The following is a 12,460-nucleotide window of genomic DNA, read 5'->3' as shown; positions in this document are numbered from 1 at the left end:
AGGTTTTTCTTAATACAAAATTTGGGAAAAATCATTATTTAATCTGATAATCTTTTATATATGTTTTTCAATGATAAAATAAATGTTTTAATTATGTTTTAGTGTTAATAATAAATAATTTTTGGAAAATGTTTTTAAGGTTTAAATAATGTTTCTTTAATGTTTTAATAAGGAAATAATTATGATAAATCAAAAAATGAGTTTTCTTTAGTAAAATATTTTGGAATAATCTATTTTAATCCTTTTAGTGTTTTTATAATTCCTAAAATTTGCTAGAAAATGCCTAAAATTCTCAGAGAATATCAGGAGCCTCTAGAAAATCCCAGGAAAATTCCTCCGCCTTTCTTTCACCCTTCCAAAGCCATATTTCTGCTGTCGTAACTCTGATCTAATCATTTCCTCTATCGATAATTCACCAAAAATCATAAAATAATATATTGAGTTGGTTGATGTGTTTTTAGCTCCTTTCTTGGTTTTTGGTGTTTATTGCCTTGTTCTCTTTTGCGATTAGACACCACCATCTCAGAGGTAGACTTTGCAGGTATTCAAGACCAGGAATTATAAGACCCCGCTGAGTACTAGGGTAAAGGAAAGTTATCCTTGATGCATTTTGATCCTACATTTCTAAATGTTTTTGTTTATGAAATTGCATGCTTACAGTTGTAGTTGGGAAAACCATGTTAGGCTATACCTTAGTTCCTCCAAATCTTCCTTGTTGCCTTGGTTTTGGTGGGATCAAGGGTAGAAATGTTTAGCCATGCTTGGGAAAAACTTGGTTTGATAAAGGTTTTATGCAGCGAGATAAAATTATGTTTTTAGTAACATGGACTAGGGAATTGAGCAAGAGGTTGGATTGATTGCCAAGGGCAGGTGGATGGAAGTCTTGCTCAATTCAATTAAGGACCGGTTCATGGTGCGATCGGACTGAGCTTTACAGTGCAAGCATAAGCCTGGCATGGGACAGACCTGGCCAATTAATTAGTTTTCTTCCAGCGTAGTGTAGACCAGATGGTGGTACGGGGAAGGGATGAGACTTCCCAGGAACCGTAAGGCGCAAGAGGGGGTTTCTGTTATTGAGGTTATTTGTGTCACGTGGTGGTGAAACTTCAGTGGGTTGACACTTGTTGGGAGAAACTTTGTAAAGGTCATGCAGTGATAATCCTGGTCACACACCTCAGAAGTGTGTAAGTGTCTATCTAACACAGGCATAACGGATAATCACGTCTTGTGGGTAAAGTGTACAACTTCTGCAGAGTATAAAACTGATATATCAGTCGAGCTCATGGTCATGAGTGGTGAGGAATGCCACACATGATTAGAATATTTTGGAAAACCTTGGGTTGGTGGTTCATTCATGGTTGGGAACCATGTTTGAGGCGGTCAACTTCAGTTGATGTCAAGAATGTTAATTCTTGAGGTTATTTACTTTCAACATTTACTTACATTTTTATTAAATGTTTTTACTAAATTCTACCTTTATGCAAATAAGCCCCTACAAGCTTTATTATTTGTGAATGCCTTCATATCATACTTTACCACAACTTGCGGAGTACTAACACTTGCTATAATCACAATACTCAGGAAAAATTCTAAAGATTACTCTAAGGATAAAGGATTCTAAGGTGGTGTTCTATATCGACTTGCCTGTGGGAGATGTGGTTGAGAAGACTATGCTAGTTGCAGTGTTTATTGCTTCTTGACGCTCAGAGGTCCTCTATGTAAGAATGACTTTTTTCACGTTAAGTTAATGATAATGCGTTTTGTTGTCATATGTGAAGTCGATATATATATTAAGATTGATTACTAACTCAATATATGGAAAGGGTACTTGGTCTGTTCTTATACCGGTCCCGATATGTATCTTTGACAAATGCAGCTGCATTCCCCCAAATAAAGAGAAATAACTGACTGGTACAATTCTTGCCAGATAAACAGAAAAATGAGTCTTGTGTGTGGAAATGAAACAACGTTCGATTGTTTGAGATGCTATATTGCCTCTTGAAAATCTTATTGGCATGATTCTTGCTGCCATGGGTGCCTGTCCTTGTGCTTGACCAATTTACGACACGCTTGTCATTTCAATTTCCCATTCTTCTGGCCACCCATGTGAAGTAGATCCATAGATTACCTACAATCAGTTTCACACGAACAAGTAGATCGAGCCATATGCATAAATATTGAGTAAGAACACAAGAACAAGGAAACAAGAGAGGAGACACAAGATTTGCTTCCCGAAATTCAAACACCTCCTCTAGAGGTTCCTATATCTTTGTTGAGGGGCTCGATCACGCTTGAGATTAAATAGATCACTAGGCAAAAGATTTTGCAATTTTCATCAATATTGCATATAAAAGCAACTAAGCATTTGATATGAAATCTTTTGCATATTTGGGATTGGATAAATCATAAACATGACTATAAAGTTTTCACCAAAATATGCTACTTCAAATTGCTCATATTTGCAATAAAGATGTTTTTAAGCACTAGTATGAAAAATAAATTTTTGCAAGTTATTTTCATGCTATGATTCAATCTAGGAACTTATGTAGATTGCATAAATTTAATTTTTTTTTACCAAGATAGAATTGGATTGATGTAGTAATCATTGTACATCATTGCTTGGCTTTGCTTTGATAGTCCTTTTAATTTTATTCCAATTGAAATTGAAGGAGATGGCCTTATTTGTGGATACCATTTGAAAGATAATCCAATTGAAAGATAAAGACCTTCTTCATAAAAAAATCCAATTGAAATGATCTTTTATGTGGAAGGGCCTTCATTATGATTAATCTAAGCTTTCAATGTATGTCTGTCGGAGGATTAACTCCTGTCGCAGGGATCCCGAGAGACCCCTTTTTAAAGATTCGGCCGGGGGGATGATCCTGAATAAGTTCGTCAGAGAAATAAATGGAAGTGGAAGTAAATGCAACGGCCGGTGGTGGGGGATGATCGACCTAGCGCAAAGGGAAGTAAATGCACTGGAGTTTAGATAGGTTCGGGCCGCACGGGGGCGTAATACCCTACTCCTGTATGGATGCAATAACTTACCCTGAGGGGGATCCCTCAGGGATATATCCGGTTACAAGAATATCGTGTCTAACTAAGAGTTTGAGGCTTCTTGTTCTTCGGCAGGAGCTCTGCTCAAGCTTGCTTGCAATGTTTTCGTCTGAGTGTGGCACGGTCGACTGCTTGGGCTTGTCTTTTTTCCAATTGTCCTCTCCTTCAATCGGTATGCCGATCCTTTTATTCACTCGCCGGCCGCGACATACCCCGAATGGGAAGGAAGGGGCACAAGTTCCAAGACGCCACGACTGAGAAAGGCGTCATCATTTCCTCTGGGCGAAGTGACAGGGGCGGTGGAAAAACGCGGCGCGCGTCCGGTCATTCGTCATTGTGGACGCCCTGTCGACGGGCGCCGCTGAGAGGGCCCACCGGGCAGCCACAGAGGCACCCGGCGTGCCCGCCCTGTCTTGTTCCTCTGCCACGGCAGGGCGGCAGGCGGAACGCCTTGATCTTGGCAACATTATCCCGAGATACACCGGATGATACAGGACGGGACCCGTGCAATTAATGGCCCCACGCCTCTCTGCTAAAGCATGGCAGGGACTGACACTGCGGCGGGAGCAGTTGGGGATGTCAGGCCGCGCACACCCATTAAATACGGCCTCGGACCTCTGACTGGTTGACACCTCATCGGCGGCCGGCCGGGAAGAAGAGGGGGGTACTCCACGGCGGACGTCGCGGGGTGCTGCAATCTTCGGCTGCGAGACGGCTTGGGAGAGCAGTACATCCCCCAGGTGCTGCGTAGCAAATGGGAGGAGTGGCGGCGGGACTGGTTCTTTGTCGACGTCGACCCCCATGATCGTCTCGCTTTACCGGAAGTGGCGGCGGAGCCCCGGAAGTCGACGTGGGAGGTGCTGCCGCCGGAGGACGCGAGGTTGGAGCCGGTGTTCGAGCGCATCAGATTCCTGCGTGACTCCGGGCTAACCTTGGTAATGGTGGTGGCGGACTTCTTGCGCCGTCGCCTGGCGCCCCTGCGGGAGCGGGCCCGGCCGTGTTGGCTCTACACCGGGCCCGAAGATATCACCCGGACCCAAATCGGCTCAAGCTGGGATCTGGGCCCAGCGGAGCTGAGGGGTATGACCCGAGTGGTGACCGGCGTGGAGGACACGAGCCGGGCGGTGCTCCCGTGGCCGGAGATGGCGCTCTGCGCTAACCCCGAGCGCGCGGCAATCTTGGCGAAGCTGCCGGAGTTCGACGCCCAGGGGCTCGTCGACCGGCCGAGGAGCCGGAGCCCCGAGGCCCCCGAGCTCCCGGGGTTGGACGAGGTGGCCAGTGAGGAGGCTGCGAGCAGCCCGGTGCGGGCCGGTGGCTCGGGCGCCGGGTGCAGCGAGCCGCAAGCCAGCGGTAGAGCCGCTGCGGGAAGCAGCCGCCACACCGGAGAAGAGGGCACCACCGACAGCGCAGCGACGGTGGCACCGGGAGACCGGGGGAAGCGCCCCCGAATCTACATCCCTGTGCCGGATTCCCCGCCATCGCCATCGGCGGTGGCGGCGTTCCCGGCCCTGGAGCCGCGCCTTGTGAGGATGGGGCCGGACTCGGCACCTGGAGACCGCGCGGCGGCCCCGCCGAGCCCCCGGCAAAAGAGGCGGCGGGAGGATTCCGGGTCGGCACCGCCGGACCCGGAGTTCAGGCTCCCGGCGGCCAAATGGCAGTATCGGGGAACTACGACCGCGTAAGTTTCATTCTTTGCTTTTTCTTGGGCGCTCTTCACCCGAACTAGACTTCGGTTTTGACCTTCGCCTATCTCCTGCAGGCCACCCACGGGCGCCGCCGAGGGCGAAGGAACGCCGGCGCTGGCGCCAGGGACAAGCCTGCCGGCCGAGCCGAGGCAGGCGGACGCAGCGATGGTGGGGGGGCCAGCGGACGTGACGGCCGAGGGGAGGACGGCGGAAGCGGCAGCCGAGGGGAGGACGGAGCCGTCGCCCGAACCCTCGGCGCCGGTGGAACCTACCCCGTGCGTGCAGAGCCCGGGGCGGATGGTGGCGGAAGCAGCGGCCTTGCCGGGGCCGGCGGACGAAGCAAGCCGCCGGCCCGGCAACCGACGCCGGCTCTTCTGGCGCGGCCGAGGGCCAGGGACTCGAGGAGCAGCTGCGGGCCGTGAAGGAGAAGCTCGAGGCTGCTTTTGTCTCGCGGGTCAACTTGCAGCAGATGCTGGAGGACGTACTCCGGCGGATGCGGCGGGTCGTGGAGAGGGCCGGCCTTGGGTGACTCGTCGCGGACAAGAAGAGCGATAGCCCCGCACGACAAGTCCTGGGGCTTCAACAAGTCTGCAAGCGCCTCGAGTCACTGCCCTGGGCCGTCCAGGAGCTCGCCGCCTGGGAAGGACGCGGCTTGGCCCAGGCAGTGGCCGAGCATGTCCTGGCCTGCTACCGGAGCAGAGACCCGAACTTCCCGCTGGAGCCAGCGCGGGAAGGAGTGGTCGAAGCTGAGGGAGAGGCCGACCGGGAAGCAGTTCGGAGCACCGCTGCCGAGGTGGCGGCCGGCTTCAGGCGGGAAGTACCACCGCCGCCAGCCCCCGGGGATGGCCAAGACGACTTCGATGCCAACTCTGCCTCCGATTAGGCTTTTGCAGTAGTTTCCTTTTCTTTTATTTTTGTCTTGGCTGGATGTAAATATGGGAGCGATCCCTTAGAAATGCTTGTATTTTTCTTGTGAATATAATGGAAGCTTTTCTTTGGGCTCGCAGCTCCAGTGCTCTTGAGTATTTAGCGTTTCTTCTAATATTTTGCCTTGAAGCCCCGGGGAGTACTCAGCAGACCGGAGACACGCACGGGCGGGAATGCGACCAAGAGTCCCCATGGCTCGGTGGTGCCCGGGCTTAAGACGGACCGAACCGAGCACTGACAGCCCGCCCCTGAGGCCTAAGCTCCGGACTACTCGAGTGGCTCGAGCAATAGGATTACCCAGGGCACCCAGGGACTCGGTAGTGCTCGGGGCCCTTAAAAGCGGACCGAACACCACGACCACCACGAAGGACTTCGGTCGGACATTACCGCACGTGCGGTACACCTTTCTACGGACCGTTCTGTCGTTCTAGGAAAAAGTAGACACACGGTAGGGTTTTGTGCGCGAGGAGATAATCTCACCAGGCATATTAGAATACGAGGGCCCCCGAGGATAACTCGGGAACAGAATACTATTGAACGTAAATTTATCTGAATTTAACCACTCACCGGACAGCTGTCGGCCTTCCGGCCAACCGATCCAGGAGGGGCGTGTGCTTCCGAGCTCGGGGTGCCCGGGGGCTTGGTTCCTTCAGTAGGGGCGCCCGAGCGTCAAGGGGCACGCGAGGATCCTGGGGTCGGGTGATCTCGACCACTCATGCCTAAGTGGTAGGACCACCCGAGGACCCTTGGGGCCGATCAGCGACCTGGGAATCGAGGCCCTCGCGGTCGAGCTGCTTTTGCTTTGATTGTCGACCTGTGATTTAAGAGAGAATAGGGAATTTCTTTGCTTGGTGCGCTCTGTCAGTGCGGTACTTGTTATAGACTGCTCTCGTTTTCGACCCGAGACCTCTCGAATACCAAGACCGGCGGACAAGAGCGGGCAGAGGCGTAACCCATAGGTCCTATGGTTCGGTGGCGCCCGGGTATGACAGACCAGACCGAGCACCGATAGCCCGCCCCTGGGCCCTGAGCTCCGGACTACTCGAGCGGCTCGAGCGATAGGATTACCTAGAGCACCCAGGGACTCGGTAGTGCCCGGAGATCAGCCAGGACACCGAACACCACAGCCTACCATATCGGACGTAAGTCAGCGGTAGCTGCCCGCGCGCATATCGATCGGGATTCTTTTATCAGCGGGGAAAATGAGAGAGCGAACTTTTCTCGCACAACCGAGCACCTCACCAGAAAGATTAAACATATGGAATCCGGAAAAAAGAAATTGACATACGACAGCACATTAATATTTACATTGAATTGACAAATTTTACAAGGTTGGGCGACCTACCTACCCAGCTAGTGGTAGCCCCCGGTCAACTTGGGCGGGGGAGAAGCCCCCGGCCTGGTTGACCTGAGGCGCGAGCATGGCCATCTACGGGTAGAACCTGCGCAGGTGCTCGATGTTCCACGGGTTGGGAAGCGGTTGCCCGTCTTCTGCCGCTAGCCTGAAAGAACCTTCTCGCGGGACCCCGATCACGGTGAAGGGACCCTCCCACATAGGGGATAGCTTATTCTTTCCTTCGCGCGACTGGACGCGTCAGAGAACTAGATCCCCCACCTCAAAGGACCGTGCCCGGACGTGGCGCTGGTGGTAGCGCTGCAAACTTTGCTGGTACCGAGCCAGCGCTCATCCAGGTAGTCGACGTCGTCGCGCCTTTGCTGCTCTTGCTCACCCTCAGAATATGCATGCACCCGAGGGGAGCCTAGAGTGAGCTCGGAGGGGAGGACCGCCTCAGCGCCGTACATGAGGAAGAATGGAGTCTCCCCGGTGGCGCGGCTTGGCGTGGTCCGATTAGCCCATAGCACGGCGGGGTGCTCGTCCACCCATCCCTTCCCGTGCTTTGCGAGCACGTCATAGGTCTGGGTTTTGAGGCCCTTCAGTATCTCCGCGTTGGCGCGCTCGACTTGCCCGTTACTCCGAGGATGAGCGACGGAGGCGAAGCAGAGCTTGATGCCGAGGTCTTCGCAGTAGTCCCCGAACAGGGCACTCGTGAACTGGGTGCCGTTGTCGGTGATGATCCGGTTCGGGACACCGAAGCGACTGGTGATGCTGCGGATAAACTGGAGCGCCGTGTTCTTGGTCACCTTGATGACTGGGACCGCCTCCGGCCACTTGGTGAACTTGTCAATGGCGACGTAGAGGTACTCATAGCCCCCGATTGCTCGGGGGAATGGACCTAGAATGTCCAACCCCCAGACCGCAAAAGGCCATGACAGGGGGATGGTGTGAAGAGCCTGAGCTGGCTGGTGAATTTGCTTTGCATGGAACTGGCACGCCCTGCAGCGCCGAACCAGCTCGGAAGCATCCTGGAGAGCTATAGGCCAGTAGAAACCTTGCCGGAAGGCCTTCCCGACCAGCGTGCGGAACGATGAATGGCCACCGCACTCGCCCTCGTGGATCTCAGCGAGAAGCTCGCCGCCTTCTGCCCGGGAGATGCATTTCAGGAGGACACCTCCTGCGCTACGCCGGTAGAGATCCCCATCTACTATGGCATAACGTTTGGACTGCCGAGCAACTCTTTCGGCAGACGCCTCATCCCCGGGGAGGGACATTTCCTTCAAGTACCCTCGGATGTCGGACATCCACGAGGCATCTTGAGAACATTCAGCGAGTGCAGCACACACGCCGGACGGCGGCACCCTGACGGGGCTTCCCACTGAGGGCACTGATGGGAACAGGGGGTCCCGATCTTCCGTCAGGTGGGGATAACTAACGATTTGGTGGAGATTTGACACAAACGATCCGGCTTCCAATCAATAAGATTCGAACCCCGCAATCGCAGCACCACTTCTCCTCGGGTTATCAACCGTGCGCTGCGCGATTGACCTCGCCACGAAGGCTAATCCTTGCCTGCAAATCGAAGACACAAGCAAGAACCAAGAAGAACACAATCTGGAAAATTGCAGATGAATTGATTAAGCTCACAAGTTGGGGTCTCACAAACCGACCTAGTGGCGAACTGTTCTTGACAGATTAACTTAAGCAAAACCCAGCCCTAAATGACGGCACAACGGCTGTTTATGGAGACTCTAGGGTCGCGCAAGACCCTCTGGACGCGCCCCTATTGGGCTCCAACACGATACAAGGCCCAAAGACCAAAATACGACGTCGCATCGCCGAGACAGATTCTGGACGTCAACTTGTTCGGACGATTCCCGTTAACTCCAGATGAATTTGAGTCTGATACTGGTGCCATTAGAAGCGTCTTGAAATTATCTTTCCATCCATCTATAGTACGCCCAAATCCGACTCCGTATGCAACCTGGGCGTCCGTTTTAGTGCGGGCTGTTTCTGGAGTCCGAAACAGAAACGAAATCGAATCGGTTTGGGCCTCCATCTTGAACCGGACGTCCGCGCTGGCCCTCCACGCCTCGAAGGCCTTCTCCACGCCCTTGCTGGTCCTCTCCTGTGTTCCTAAGTACAATTAAATCATTAGGTAGCAATTTATTCTCAAACTCACAAAAAGAATTGCTTAGGAACGAGTTCACCTGTAAATTTAAGAGTCGAGCGCGAGCGCGAGTAATTGGACCTTGCACAGCAACTTGAGGAGTTTCGTTTGCATCCGTAGGAGGGATGTCCTCATCATCCTCCCCCTCTTGAAAAGGACTCGTCCTCGACTCAAGCTCATCTTCTTCTCCAAATATGGCTTCAAATCTGAAATGTTAAAAGTGGGACTAACCCCAAACTCGGGAGGCAACTCAAGCTTATATGCATTGTCATTAAGCTTTGCCAAAATTTTATATGGACCAGCAGCACGTGGCATCAATTTAGACTTTCGCAAATATGGAAATCTATCTTTTCTCAAATGCAACCACACTAAATCACCTGGTTCAAGTTGAACTTCCTTTCTACCTTGACTACCAGCAATTCTATACTTTTCAGTCATCTTTTCTATGTTCTCTTTAATTGAAGCATGCAATTTCAAAATAAAATCAGCACGCTCCGTAGCATCACTATGTACTCGCTCAGAAGTAGGTAGAGGCAAAAGATCAATGGGAGCACGAGGGTTAAAGCCATACACTACCTGAAAGGGACTTACCTTGGTGGTGGAGTGAGCCGCCCGATTATATGCAAACTCAACATGAGGTAAACACTCTTCCCACAGCTTCAAATTTTGCTTCAATATCGCTCGCAGCATTGCAGACAATGTTCTATTTACAACCTCTGTCTGACCATCTGTTTGTGGATGACATGTTGTAGAAAACAGCAGCTTTGTACCCAATTTGTTCCATAGCGTACGCCAAAAGTGACTCAAGAATTTTGCATCACGATCTGAAACAATAGTAGAAGGCATACCATGCAAGCGAACAATCTCTTTGAAGAAGAGGTTAGCAATATGAACGGCATCATCCGTTTTATGACAAGGAAGAAAATGTGCCATCTTAGAAAAGCGATCGACCACAACAAAAACACTATCGCTCCCCCTCTTTGTCCGAGGCAATCCCAAAACAAAGTCCATAGAAATATCAGCCCACGGAACCGAAGGAATAGGAAGAGGCATATACAAACCATGTGGATTCAATCGGGACTTAGCCTTTTGACACGTAGTGCATCGAGAAACAAAGCGCTCGACATCACGCCGCATCCTAGGCCAAAAGAAGTGTGTGGACAGCACATCCTCCGTCTTCTTAGCACCAAAGTGGCCCATCAAACCACCGCCATGTGCTTCCTGCAACAACAAGTGACGAACGGATCCAACTGGAATGCATAGACGGTTAGCTCTAAACAAGTATCCATCATTAAGCACAAATTTATTCCATGTACGTCCCTCTTTGCAATTCAAAAGCACATCTTTAAAATCATCATCTCGAGCATATTGTCCCTTAATCATTTCAAGTCCAAAAAGACGATAATCAAGTTGAGACAACATGGCATAGCGTCGAGACAAAGCATCCGCAATCACATTATCATTCCCCTTCTTGTGTTTAATGATGTAGGGAAACGATTCAAGAAATTCCACCCACTTAGCATGTCTACGATTCAGATTCGTTTGGCAACGAAGATGTTTAAGTGATTCATGATCTGAATGAATAACAAATTCCTTAGGCCATAAATAATGTTGCCACATTTCTAAAGAACGAATGAGAGCATACAATTCTTTATCATACGTGGAATAATTAAGAACAGGCCCATGCAATTTCTCACTAAAGTAAGCAACGGGTTTACTTCCTTGCATCAAAACAGCACCAATGCCAACTCCACTTGCATCGCATTCAAGCTCAAAAGTCTTACCAAAATCAGGAAGTTGGAGTAGCGGCGCGTGAGTAAGCTTGTCTTTCAAAAGAGCAAAAGAATCCTCTTGTGGCTGCCCCCAATGGAATGAAACACCCTTCTTGGTCAGCTCATGTAAAGGGGCAGCGATGGTGCTGAAATCCTTCACAAAACGGCGATAAAATCCTGCAAGTCCAAGGAAACTCCACACTTGTGTCACCGTCGAAGGCGTTGGCCAACTCTGAATGGCATGCACCTTGGCCTCATCCACCTCAATGCCCTGTGGAGTCACAACATAGCCAAGAAACGAGACTCGTTCGGTGCAAAAGGTGCACTTCTCGAGGTTACCAAATAAGCGCGCGGCTCGCAAAGCATCAAAAACAGCACGTAGATGATCAAGATGTTCAGATAAACATGTGCTGTAAATCAAGATATCATCAAAATAAACCACCACAAATTTGCCAATAAATGGGCGTAAAACCTCGTTCATCAAACGCATGAAAGTACTAGGTGCATTAGTTAACCCAAAAGGCATGACTAACCACTCATACAAGCCGAACTTGGTTTTAAAGGCAGTTTTCCATTCATCGCCCAATTTCATTCTAATTTGGTGGTAACCACTGCGTAAATCAACCTTAGAGAAAATCTTAGAACCACTTAACTCATCAAGCATATCATCTAATCGAGGAATAGGATGACGGTACCGGATGGTGATGTTGTTAATGGCTCTACAATCGACACACATGCGCCAACTGCCATCTTTTTTTGGAACCAAAATGACAGGAACAGAACAAGGACTAAGGCTCTCACGTACATACCCGCGGTCCAAAAGGTCTTGGACTTGGCGCTGAATCTCCTTAGTCTCCTCAGGGTTGGCCCTATATGCAGCACGGTTGGGCAAGCTCGCTCCAGGAATCAAATCAATTTGATGCTCAATCCCGCGAATGGGAGGAAGGCCTGGAGGTATCTCAGAGGGGAAAACATCTCTGAACTCCTGCAAAAGGTTAGTCACAGGTGCAGGGAAAGTGCTAGCAATATCATCAATGGAAAATAAAGCATCTTTGCAAATCAAGGCATAGCAGCAAGTATCATCATCATGAAGTCCAGAAAGATCAGATTTTGTTGCAAGCATGACAGGGGCTTTCAATTTAATTGCTTGCTGATTTTCAGGTTTAACATGAGGTTCATTTTTTGCACTTTCAGCTCTATCCTTTTCAGCTTGAACAATTTCAGCAGGAGTTAAAGGCAGCAAAGTAATTTTCTTTCCCTGATGCATGAAGGTGTATTTATTACTTCTACCATGGTGACGTGCATCATTATCATATTCCCAAGGTCGACCCAACAAAAGAGAGCATGCTTCCATAGGTACTACATCACAATCAGCAAAATCAGAATATATACCAATGGAAAAATGCACGCGTACTGTTTGTGTTACCTTAACCTTGCCGGAATCATTAAACCACTGAATATGATAGGGGTGTGGCCGTGGTCTTGTGGCCAAGCCAAGCTTCTTGACCAAATC

Source organism: Phragmites australis, chromosome 4 (genome assembly GCF_958298935.1).
Source record: "Phragmites australis chromosome 4, lpPhrAust1.1, whole genome shotgun sequence".
Classification (NCBI taxonomy): Eukaryota; Viridiplantae; Streptophyta; class Magnoliopsida; order Poales; family Poaceae; genus Phragmites; species Phragmites australis.
The sequence above is the reverse complement of the archived record's forward strand: the minus strand, read 5'-3'. Positions refer to the sequence as shown.